The 12,290-nt window shown below is 35.1% G+C and overlaps 1 long non-coding RNA gene across 1 annotated transcript in view; it reads left to right on the top strand.

Moving 5' to 3' along the window:
• Positions 1-10,511, top strand: part of LOC111767914 (uncharacterized) — a 70,188-nt gene extending 59,677 nt beyond the window's left edge. The window contains exons 4-5 of the long non-coding RNA XR_002799858.2: positions 2,564-2,655; positions 8,913-10,511. This is a non-coding gene — a long non-coding RNA (uncharacterized lncRNA). The remainder of the gene's footprint in view (positions 1-2,563; positions 2,656-8,912) is intronic.
• Positions 10,512-12,290: the final 1,779 nt, after the last annotated feature.

Genomic DNA, 12,290 nt, shown 5'->3' with positions numbered 1-12,290 from the left:
CAAACAAAAGACCCCTAGTAATGTATTTCCTGAAGGCTACTGAGGAGACACCAAAGAAAAATTAAGTTTTATAACAAAGAGCAAAACTTTCTAAAAATCGTCTTTGCCCGGTTCTATTCTGAACCCCTCTCATAATTTGGCACCAACTCCCCAATCTCTCTTCCGACTGCCAAAGCTTCAACCCACCATTACACTCTATCTCTACCCCACTCCTCTCATTCTTGCTCCCACCCTCACGTCTCAGATCTATTTTGTCCTTCAGAAAGCATCTTCACATTCTTTCTACTCTAAACGAATGTATCCTCTTTGATCAATCAATTAGTCTCTTCTTAACCAATACCCCAGCCAGAACAATAAAATCCCAAAAGTTCAGTATATCAGGAAAAGAATTTTCCTGGGAGGTCTTAGGGGAAGGCACATAGAGTTGCCAGATTTTACAAACAAAAATGCAGGAGACTCAATCAAATATGAATTTCAGATGAAAATAAAAACACGTGGGTTTTTTTAGTAGAATAATGTCTCAAAGAGGCCAGCCTGGTGGCATAGTAGTTAAGTTCAATGCTCCGCTTCGACAGCCTGGGGTTTGCTGGTTCAGATCCCAGGTGCAGATCTACACACCGCTTATCTAGCCATGCTGTGGAAGCATCCCACATACAAAATAGAGGAAACCTGGCACAGATGGTAGCTCAGGGCTAATCTTCCTCACCAAAACAAAACAAAAAAAGAATGTCTCAAGGAAATATTTTAGGAGCTGGCCCAGTGGCGCAGCAGTTAAGTTCACATATTCTGCTTCTTGGTGGCCCAGGGTTTGCCGGTTTGGATCCCCTGTGCGGACATGGCATCGCTTGGCAAAAGCCATGCTGTGGTAGGCGTCCCACGTATAAAGTAGAGGAAGATGGGCATGGATGTTAGCTCAGGGACAGTCTTCCTCAGGAAAAGAGGGAGATTGGCCATTGTTAGCTCAGGGCTAGTTTTCCTCAAAAAGAAAAAAAAGAAAAGAAAAGAAATATTTTAGACATACTTACAGTAAAAAAATATTTGTTGTTTATCTGGAATTAGAATTTAACTAGTGTGCTGTATTTTATCTGCAATCCTTAAAGGGAGGATTTATAAATACATTATTGTTTTTGTCCTTGTGACACCTATACAATGCAAAGATCCAAATAACACTTATGGTTCTTCACCTAGCATGTTGTGATATTAAGTATTTGTGAAAAGACTACTTCAATTCACACAGCATCCAAGCTTGGTATGGGCTATTTCCTAAACTTTTCACTGGCATTCCTTCATATGTTTGATGCCTACAGTAAGATCCTGCAAATCACTCAAGGAAAATACTCTCATTTTTTAATGCTCTTCATCAACAAAGGGACATTTATAGGAAAGTGTAAGGAATATCATTCAGATCAGCCCACAGTTGAAAGTAAGGGCTGTCACTATTGTCTTTGCAACCAAAACCTACATTACTAACATTAAATCTCTTCAAACTCTAAGAGAGAAAAGCAAAGGAAGATGGAGGAACACAACTACTAAAATGCTTTGAAACCGAGCACAAGCAACATCGACGTGGTCTAGAGCATTCAGATTCAATTCCTGTGTTGAATTAGAAGTATGATCCAACTTTCCTCCTTGACCTTTCTTAAAAAACAAAAAAAAACTCCCTTAGTTACTTAATAACTAAGGATTTTAAAACAATTGACCTAAAGTCCCACGCTTTAGTGGCTTTTGTGCTAATATACTTAGGCCAAATTACTTAAGCTGTAAAGCAACAGACTTAGGGTAAATTTGCTGTTGTTACATGCCATTACTAGTCATGCAGGCCATGTGCACTATTAATTAAAGTGGAATTAAAGTGGCAAAAACACATCTTGGGGCAAATAGCACAGCACATTTAATTTTAGAAGTTCAATATACAAGGGTTGAGTGAAAACTGGGTATGCTTTGACTTCTCTGGCTAATAATATATTAGTTGAAGGATGGATTTTAAGGAAAAAGAAGAAGCAATGGGATAAGGTCCACAGAATTCATTATCCTTAAAGCATATCCTATTATTCACAGCCTTTGGTTTGACAGAACAAGGAAATGTACTACTGAAGGTTCACCTATGGCACCAGCATATAGATAACCCTATGGAGTCAGGGTACTGTTTTACAGGATACAGTGTATCTCTTAAAACAGAAGCCAAGAGATGGTTCAGCTTTCTCCATATGAGCCCAGGCACCAAAAGAAGAAGGTAGGACTGATTTTTCTTCCAGTTACTCCACTAACGCAGTTGAAGAATCTGATGTGACCTTGAGCTCAATGCATTTAGAGATCCTAAAGCCCAACAGAAGAATGTTTCGTTACCATATATCATCATGGTTCAAGTGATTTGGATGCTGCTACTATTACTGGCCATTTTAGCTTCTATATAATGGTAAACTAGCATTCAGAGAAGGGTATCATTTTACTGATCAGGATGATTGATCATGATTACCAGGGCCAATTGCATTGGTGCTGTTTAATGGACACATGCAATACTGTTTGAATCCCATGGAATTCATAGTCTTCTTTTCTCCAATAGTCGTGATAAATGGGAAACTGCAGCAACTCAATAAAGACAAGACCACCAATGACTCAAATCCTGCAGGAATGAAGTGCTGTGTCACCCGACAGGTAAGAAACACCCTGCAGTTGATATGCTGGCAGATGGTAGGGGCAATATGGAATGACTGTTGGGAAAGTATGAGAATGACTGCTTAGGCGGAGTACCTCACTACCAGCTTTAGAAATGGTAGCCATAGCTAATATGGCAGCAGCTATGATTTATGTTAATTTATTGTTTTATGTTCCTTCATTTTTTTCCATTATACGAACAGGGCAGCTAAGATTTTCAGTTTTAGATGGAAGTATGACTAAATTGGTATCACTCCATGATGCTATGGTAATGATGTGACTTTGTGCGCCCCCTGTGTTGGATATGTAAACTTTTACCAGTATCAATCAAGGATGAGTGGATACTGAAGGGAACGGGGTGAGATGTGCTAGATAATTTCCATTTACTCTCCATATTCACTTTCTACTTTTCTCCATCTAGCTAGGGCTACATACTAGCTTGGAAATCATAAGGAAGATGCTCACCTTTTAAAATATTAAGTTCTATGTGCTATGTTATACACATAAAAAGATACACATAATATTTATGTAAGTTCTGAGGCATATAAAAAGAGATACACTTAATATTTACCTAAATTTTAAAGCATGATTTTAAAAGGACAACTCATAAGTCCTCTACCCAAATAAAGATCTACTCAAACATTACCAACATTCTTAGTGTTATACTTTTCCATCCTTTGCTTCTGGTTATTTAACTTTTATAAATATTTTTCCTCATAGATAAAAGAGATAATAACCTATCCACCATGAAATCTCAATGGTTCAGCCTTCAAACTATATCTAGAATCTGATCATATCTTGCCACCTCTACCACAAAAACACTAGACTCTCTAGACCAAGTCACCAAGATCTCCTGTTGGAACTGTTGCTATAACTTTGTAACTGGCTCCCGGATCTGTCTTTTGTCTCCATGTCTTCTATTCTTCCCATAGAAGCCAAAATGACTCTTTTAAAATATAAGTCAAATCATGTAACTCCTCTGGTCAAAAACCAGTAATTATTTTCCACCTCACTGAGAATAAAATCCTAACTTCTCACCGTGGTTAAGAAGGTGCCACATAATTTGTCATTGCCTCCCTCTCTAACCCCAACTCTTCCCACTCACCTCATCCCGTTCCACTTCCGCCACCATGGTCTTCTCTCCATTTCTCAAACTTCTCTGTTAACACTCTTAAACTTTTGTACTTACTGTTCCCTCTGATTGAAATGCCCTTCTCTCACATTTTCCCCAAAATCCCCATTCCCTCACTTAGTTTAGTTCTTGATCTTTTCAAAAGCCATCTTCACAGAGAATCTCTTCAGATGACCCTACCCAAAATGGCACTTCTTATCTCCTTGTCCCATCTCTCTTTATCACTTTTCCCTGTTTACACTTATAGACATTAGAAATTTTTCATAGTGTGTTACCCACCTTCACAATGTAAACACAACAAAGACAGGAACCTTGCCTGTGTAGTTCACTGCTATGTTTCCAGCATGAAGAATAGTGCCTGGCTCAAGATATTGATTCTTGACACCCCAGCCTCCAGGTGGCTGAAGCCCCTAGACAGTTTACTGGAAGCAGCCTTATGTGTTTACTCCCAGTGTACTAATATTATCATTGCCTTAGTGTACTGTGAGTGATAATGCAAAATGTTAGAAGGACTTGATTACAGAGAATAAAATAAATATGATATACAAATTCAAACTTTATGCAAAAAACTTTTATGACAGTCATGCAAAACCTATAAAAATACAGATGAGTAAATACAATCCACAAAACATTGTGTTAACACATGTTTAATTCACAAATGAATATCTCTGAAAAATGAATGCTGCTCTAGGCATTCAATTTGATGGTAATGCACCACGGGATAACATCACAAAGCTTTTTGAATGAGAGAAAATTGACACACAAATATCAATAGCAAGATAAGAAAAAAAAATCTATGAGGTAATGAACCTCTAAGTGATCACTAAAATATCAGTGGAAGAGATTTGAAAATAATGGAAAAGGGTCCTGAAGATATTTTCTTCACATGCTAATGACCTCAAAGTACTGGGCCTTTACAGGAAGGCTACTGAAGACAAACTAGGAAGAAACATGCTACTTTGGTTTATCTAAATGTGTAGCTTTACAATCAGATTTACGCTCACCCTGAGAGAAAGCACAGCTCTGGAGGGGAGATAGATAAACACACCTAAAAGAATCGAAGGATTATAAGGACAGATTCCATATCAGAATTCTTTAGGATGTGTCTCTGTATAAATAGTTCCTCAGAAACCAATTCTGCCTAGTTACAGATAATTAGAGATGCTTATCCTTTCTATAAAATACTTCTGAGGGTATTCAAGTGCTATAAACAATCCTTTTATATCAGTGGAAGATATCTCCTATTTTTGAAGTCTCCACAGTGAAAAATAAGAGTGGTGATGTCAGCCACCACCATCAGCATTTACTTTCACTTCTGCTAAGTCTAGCAAGAAAAAATAAAAATATAATAAAAATTAATATTAAAAAGCCTGAGAAACAGAGAGAGAAGCAGGTTATGACTTGAGGAGCAGCAGCACAATGTAGGTAAGATTCTCCAAGAAGATTCTTAGATGATCCTTTGCATACCTTCCAATATGAATATTCTGCAATCTCCACTGAATAAGACAGAGCTCAGTCAATTAACCAAATTATGACTAAGGAGCAACATGTTTGTGTGTCAAGGGTACCACATCATCAACTTCTTAAACTATCCACAAAGTTGCACAAATGCAACTTGCAACTTGTTTTTATGCGAAGGCAGCACATTTTTTACTTCTCTCATAACATTTTTAATAGTGCCTATTGGCATCAGCATCTTTGTCAGAGACTCTTCATGAATTTTCAGTATAAAATGGAGCATAGAAATTACAGAGGAGTCATTAATCTATCAAGTGAGCGGTAAGTAGTGTTAATTTTGTCCATATATATAGTCACATCACAATCCATAAAAATTACCAAGAAAGCCCAGACACTGTGTCACATAAATTCTGACAAAATCTGTACCATGTCACAATGAAATATATATGAAAAACATCCCCAAGAGACTCTTTTTGGGATATTTATGGTGAATATTGTATAGTGAAAACCCTTATAAAATTATTTTTATTCAAAATTCATGTAGCAGCCACTCAATAATACATTTTATTATTACATATTGTTTACACTTCAAAAAGTTGAAGGATCTGAGTTGAATTATTCATTTGGTTTGGAGATTATTTGTGTTTTTCTTTCAAGGAGCATTTAATATTTAACACAATTTTTCTTAGCCCTTATAACCTCAAACGTTTTAATAATTTTCAACAGAAAAATATACCCAAAGTCATAAAAAGCAGCATATTGAAATAGAGAAGATTCTTATGTTTAGAGGGGAAAATAAACAAAATTACATGTGCTCAGATACCTCCTCCCTTTCTTCCTATGAGTCAGACCATTTATTTCTATGTATTAATCTCTTTGCTGTAGAGAGTTGGGCATCTTCATTATTTGATATTTAGAACCTCAAGACTTGATCATATGGAATCGTTTCTCTGGGATTGGCTTCTTTCAACGTTTAAGGGATTCACTCATGCTGTTCCATGTATTGATGTTTAGTTCCTTTTTATTACTGAATGGTGTTTTATTGTATGAATATGTCATGATTTGTCTGTACATTCTCACGTTATTGGACATTTGGTTGTTTATAGTTCTTGGCTATTATGAGTAATGCTTGCATAGAATTCTTGTGTAGCTATTTTTGGGGATAGATGATTTAATTTTTCTTGAATATATAACTTGGAGTGGATTCTCTGGGTCTTAGGGCATTTTCTAGCACGATAGAAATGTTCTCTATCTCGATTGGGGTGTTAGTTAAGGGAATGTGTACATTTGTTAATACGCATCCAACTGTATCCTCAAGATATACTCATTTGACTGTAAATAATCATATCTTTAAAAAACTGCTTGCTGTATATTTCCCATTATTTTACTCACTCATTAATAGTTTATTTATAATACCAAAATTCAAGCACAACAAATTATCAACCTCATTTATAGTGTAATTATGTTATTTAAGGAGTTTTTATGTACATTATTATAGTCTTGAATTTTAGTAGCAACTCTATTTGCCTGCTAGAGAAAATCTTATCACTCTTTTGTAGACACAGGAAGTGAGGCACCGAGATACTAAACGGCCTGACCAAGTAACATGGCAACAGATATTAGGAGAGTTCAAGGTCCTCAGGCCAGTAGAGCCAACAACAATCAATGTTTCATGGAGCTGTTTTAATGGAAATCCTTCAGCATCATGTTTAGAACATTTCCCAAATGAATAGGTTTCATAAAAGAGCTTCTAATTATAAGCTAATGTACCACTACTTCAAACTAGATGAAATGGTGAGACATCGTTCTTTAAAGATTTCCTAAATGTACTTAAATTTAACAACCGCATATACTCTTTCTTGATCTGGTACATTATATGCAGGTGTGTTCATTTTGTAAAAATGTTAAAGGTCAAAAAATGAATATGAAGAAAAGAAATCAGCAAATACATTAGAGTGAATTATAAAACTTTTCTGAAAAATATTAAAGGTGTGGTAAATAAATGTAGTTATATGCTATGTTTAGCGATCAAAATGCTCATCTTAAATTATCGATTTTCCTAAGTTGACCAATAAAGTAGATTGCAATCCCAATAACTCTTTGAAAATGTAAACCTAAACATAATTTTATAATTTATATTGATAGGAGCCAATTATGAGCAAGATACACATTCAGAGGAAAAGGCATGGGGCATGTTCTAGCAGTAGTTTTTAAGATAGTGTGATATTGATCCATGATAGATAAATGATCAAAGAAGAGATAATAGAGATCTCAGAAATAGACTCACATATGTATGGAAATTTGATATAAAACTGAAAAATCATTGATGATTACTTTGGAAATAAGAGTTCTTCAATACTTGTTGCTAGGAAACCTGGTTATCCTTGCAGAAAAAATCAATTAATTAAATCCCTACCTCAAACCATATAAACAAGATAAATTCCAGGTGATTGAAAGAATGATGGAAGAGAAAACTATAAAGCCTTTGGAAATCATTATAAGATATCTTTAAGGTGGCAGGGTAGGAGCAAATTTCTTTAAAAGGATTATGAAATGAGAAATAGTGCTCAATTTGACCATCTTAAAGTTAAAAATGTCTTTTCACCAAAATAAATCACAGTGAGTATAGAGAGGTAAACCACAAACAGGGAGAACGATTTTAGAAATCATATAATTTACAACAAATTAGTAAGCAGAATATACACAGCAATTTTACACAGATGTAAAAAAAAAGAACAAAAAGATAAAATGGTAAAAGTGTACTTTAAAGATTAAGAAATGTTAATGGTAATATATATATATATATATGAAAACAATGCTCAACCTCATTAGAAGTCAGGTAAATGTGAATTAAAATCACAATGATACCCAACATATTGGCAATAAATAAATAAATTTGGATAAGAATACAGGATGGCTAAGTTGTAGGACAATAGAAACTCTCATACACTATTTATAGTAATATAAATTGTTACAATCTCTTTAGAATATTATTTGGTATTACCCTATAAATATGAAGATAAGCCTAATCTTCATTTAACAATTTCATACCTATGTGCATTCTTTGGCAAATATGTTTATGTGCTATAGGAAGCATGTTCATATCTGCACTATTCATACTAGCTAAAACTGGAAGCAATCCATTGCCTATTAAGAGCAGAATAGGTACACTGTTGTGCATTCATACAAAGAAATACATTGCAGCAATAAAAAAGAATGATCTACAGATGCACATGTCATCATGGGTGATTCTCAAAAGGATAATGAGGCACAAAATATACAAGTCACAAAGGAGTATGTTTTATATATTCATTTATACAAAGTGAAAAAAACGCATTTTCAAAAATGTCATGTTAGAACGTGATGTAAATGGTAAACTTATGAAGAGAAGCAACAGAAGGATGAAGAGGGATTTGTTCATGGAGGAGCTACATGGAACTTATGTACTAGTCACTTTCTTACCTTTCTCTTGCTGATGTTCGATAAATAGTGTTAATTTTATTGTATTTTTAAATATTTATCTACTTTACACTTTATGTCCTCTTCTATACCTTTGATATGCCACTAAATAAAAACAAATACAAAACATGACAAACTTAAAAGTTTCTATAGAGAGTAGCATTTGAAGAAATGATAGTAATTTGACAATTTCTACTTCTCTTTTTAGGAATTACCGAGAAGCAACAAGAAGAATTTTTAAAAACTACATTCTCCTTTAGCTATGTAACAAGGAGACAGATCGAAACCTCTTAGGCAAATGGAGGAAACGCTGCCACGCGCAGTGGAAACAAGCAGATGGGTTTGGGGAGGACCAGGACAGCAAACACTGAGGCTTCTGGTAACAGACAAACCAGCAACCAACACTTCTCACAGATGAAAGAAACATCCTGAAGCATAACCCCTAAGGTCTCTCTTCATAAGAGCAGAAATAGTGTACATATGCTGGAATCTGAAATGTTCCTGCTCAAGTTTAGACCCTGAGAAGCATAGTAAATAGAGCTAAATAAAAGTCAGACTGACGAGTCCTGTTTTTCTGAAGCAGTCTGCCTCAGTGGCTTCAAGGGAGAAGGAAGCCATTGCATCGAGAAACATCCCAGAACTTCCCAACGCCATTAGATGGCAAGAAGTAAAGATCACATGATTTCACACACAAAACCCTTGGCAGTAAAGGAAATTCCTGCAAACCAACCTTCCTTTGAACAAATATGTAGGAAATATCTGAGAGGGGAAAAATACTCACCTATGACTTAAATGATTCATCAAAAAGGAAACAGCAGAAAATCTTCACGGCTGCACTATAAGAAAAGGAAGAAAACCTAGAAGATGAAAATTGTGGCGAAATTTCATTGGGGGTTAAAAAACAATCAACCAAGCTATTGATTCTCTGAAACAAAGCACAAAAGCACAAAATGCAACAGTTGCAGAAAGTGATTTCCAACAGACATAATAACTTAACAAGGAGTAGGCGTTGTTCAGGGTAGAGGTGTAAGATAAATATACAATAAAGCCATTAGAGAAATTAAGGTAAACTTGAAAGGACTGCAAGAAGAAAAAGACAATACACAGTCATGATCATAAAATACAGAAACGAAAAAAGATACAGCAAACAAAATAAAACAATAATGTTAAATACAGAAATGCTTAGAAGAATTAAAGAGAAAATTCTGGCTATAGAATAGAGAAAAAGGATATCACACATTTAGAAAACTGAATAGCCAAATTTTAAAAATCTGAAATAATAATTTTATTACTGCATTACAAACTGCCCTAAAATGTAGTGGCTTAAAACAAGAGCCATTTTACTTGCTTCGATTCTGTGGATGAGGAAGGGCTGTGCTGCACACTTCGTTTGCTCCCTGTCCTGTCAACTGCAATCGACTGGTATCTCAGTTGGGTTAGAAGTTCCAAGAGCATTTGGCTCTTACACGTGCCGTATCTTTCTACGTGGCTAACGTGGGCTTCATCCCAGGCGAGGCTGACTTATCCATAGCGCCTGGCTTCCACGAGAGAGTTCCATGAGGGGTGAAAGTAGAAGCTGCAGATTTCTTGAGGCCTGGCCCCAGAAGTAGTACAGCATCTCTTCCATCACATTCTGTTGGTCAAAGACAGACACAGAGCCAGCCCAGATGCAACAAGAAGGATAATATTCCCACCACTCAATTTTGGCACAGGATGGCAAAGAGTTTACAGCCATCTTTAATCTACTACTCAACAAGTATATAATTGAAGAAAATAATACTGGAAATAAAAGAAAATTTAAATAACATGTTGAAAGTACACCCTGCGTTCCAGGAAAATCTAAAACTAAATAATTGCCATCAAAACATAGACCATAATTGTCACAGACTCAAATTATAAATAGCTAACACTAACTTAGAGTGTTACTCAGTAGTTACATGCCAGACATGAGTTTGCCAGATTTAGCAAATAAAAATGCCTCATGCAATACTTGGGACATACTTATACTAAAAAAAAAAAAAAAAAATTGTTGTTTATCTTAAGTTCAAAATGTAACTAGTCATCTTTTATTTTATCTGGCAACCCTTCTAAACAGTAATTTAAGAAATGTACTGGAGGTGGAACTCCAGCCAACCAAAAGATAATTATAAAACTAGAGTAAACTATTTGGCAGTAAGCATTAAATTTATTTAAAAGACTGCAAGATAACAAAATATGATGATTTAGTTTATTAAAACAGTATATAAACATACACCTTGTGTGGAAAACATAAACAAACATTTGGCAGGGTGTGGGGCAGTGGGGGGTGAAATGTGAGTGGTAGCATAAATGGGCAGAGTTCTTCATTTTTAATACCAGGAAATCAGAATTTGTAAGTTCGAAGTTACTGTTCAAGTAATAGAATTTCAAGTACAGTTGTCAGCACATTGATAGGCATTCAGAAAAATCATACTTAGTTAAAATCTGGCATCAGGGGAGAGGGAAAGAGAGAATAGAAAAGGAATTATGCTAATTTTATCATTGCTTATAATAGGCGTATCAGTCAGGGGCCCAACAGGAAAGTCAGGATGGTGTGCTGAAAATAGGAGAATTTGAAGTAAGTTTATTTTCAAGGAATAATTTCCAAAGTGTGGTTTTAGTGAAATAAGAAGGAACAGAGCAAGAACCAGGGTTATGCCCCTAGCCCAAAAAGAATGAGGGAAGCGGTACAGAGAGTTACGTGGAATTGGTCACCATAAGAGAGACAGTGATGGTAGGTCAAGGGACACAGCCTTTCTCTTCTTCCTCCATCCTATTTATTGCCAGGGCTCATCATTGTCTGAGGCCAACTAGAAACCAGAGGTCATAGAAATTTATTGATATGGTCCATAAGGTTCAGACTTTTGGACCAAAAATAAGGAGTAAAATATGGAAAGTGGATCTGGAGAGGCAAACAAGATATGTGGTGTGATAAAGAATTAATAAATATTGCCAAAGAAATAGATCATGCAGGAGATTATATGATATTATGGTTATAAAAATAACCACTGTGTCAAAAATAAATATATCAAGGGAAATGCATATTCAAAAACAAAACACAGTCAGATCAAAGATTTTTACAAGTTATCAAAACAGAAAACAGATCATAAAATAATTTGAGATAACTCAAACATATATGCCGTATCAGTAAATGCAAATGGCTTTTATTCACTTAGTAAAAGGAAAAGCCATTCACAGTACCTTACAAATAAAAAAAAAAGTCTGTTTTCGTTATTTATAAGACACAATTGAAAGCAAAGTAAGTTGGAAAAAGCAAATAGAAAGATTTGTAAGAAATGTTAGTAAAATGCAAACAAAAAACCAAAAAAGAACAGTGGGTGTGAACTTTATATCAAATAGAGATAAATTCATTTAAAAGACGTTAAGTAAATCATAGAAGAACACTTTCAACAATTTAAGAGTGAAATTTACAAAGAAGTAACAGACATAGTAACCAAATAAACAGCATCAACAATGATAAAGCAAAGATTATAGGAGTTAAAAATATATGATAACCAAAGAGAAATAAATTAGTAAAATATTCTAATTCCCTAATGTCTCAGTCTAT

Source organism: Equus caballus, chromosome 1, assembly GCF_041296265.1.
Source record: "Equus caballus isolate H_3958 breed thoroughbred chromosome 1, TB-T2T, whole genome shotgun sequence".
Taxonomy (NCBI): Eukaryota; Metazoa; Chordata; class Mammalia; order Perissodactyla; family Equidae; genus Equus; species Equus caballus.
This window is presented reverse-complemented; position numbering and strand designations above follow the sequence as displayed.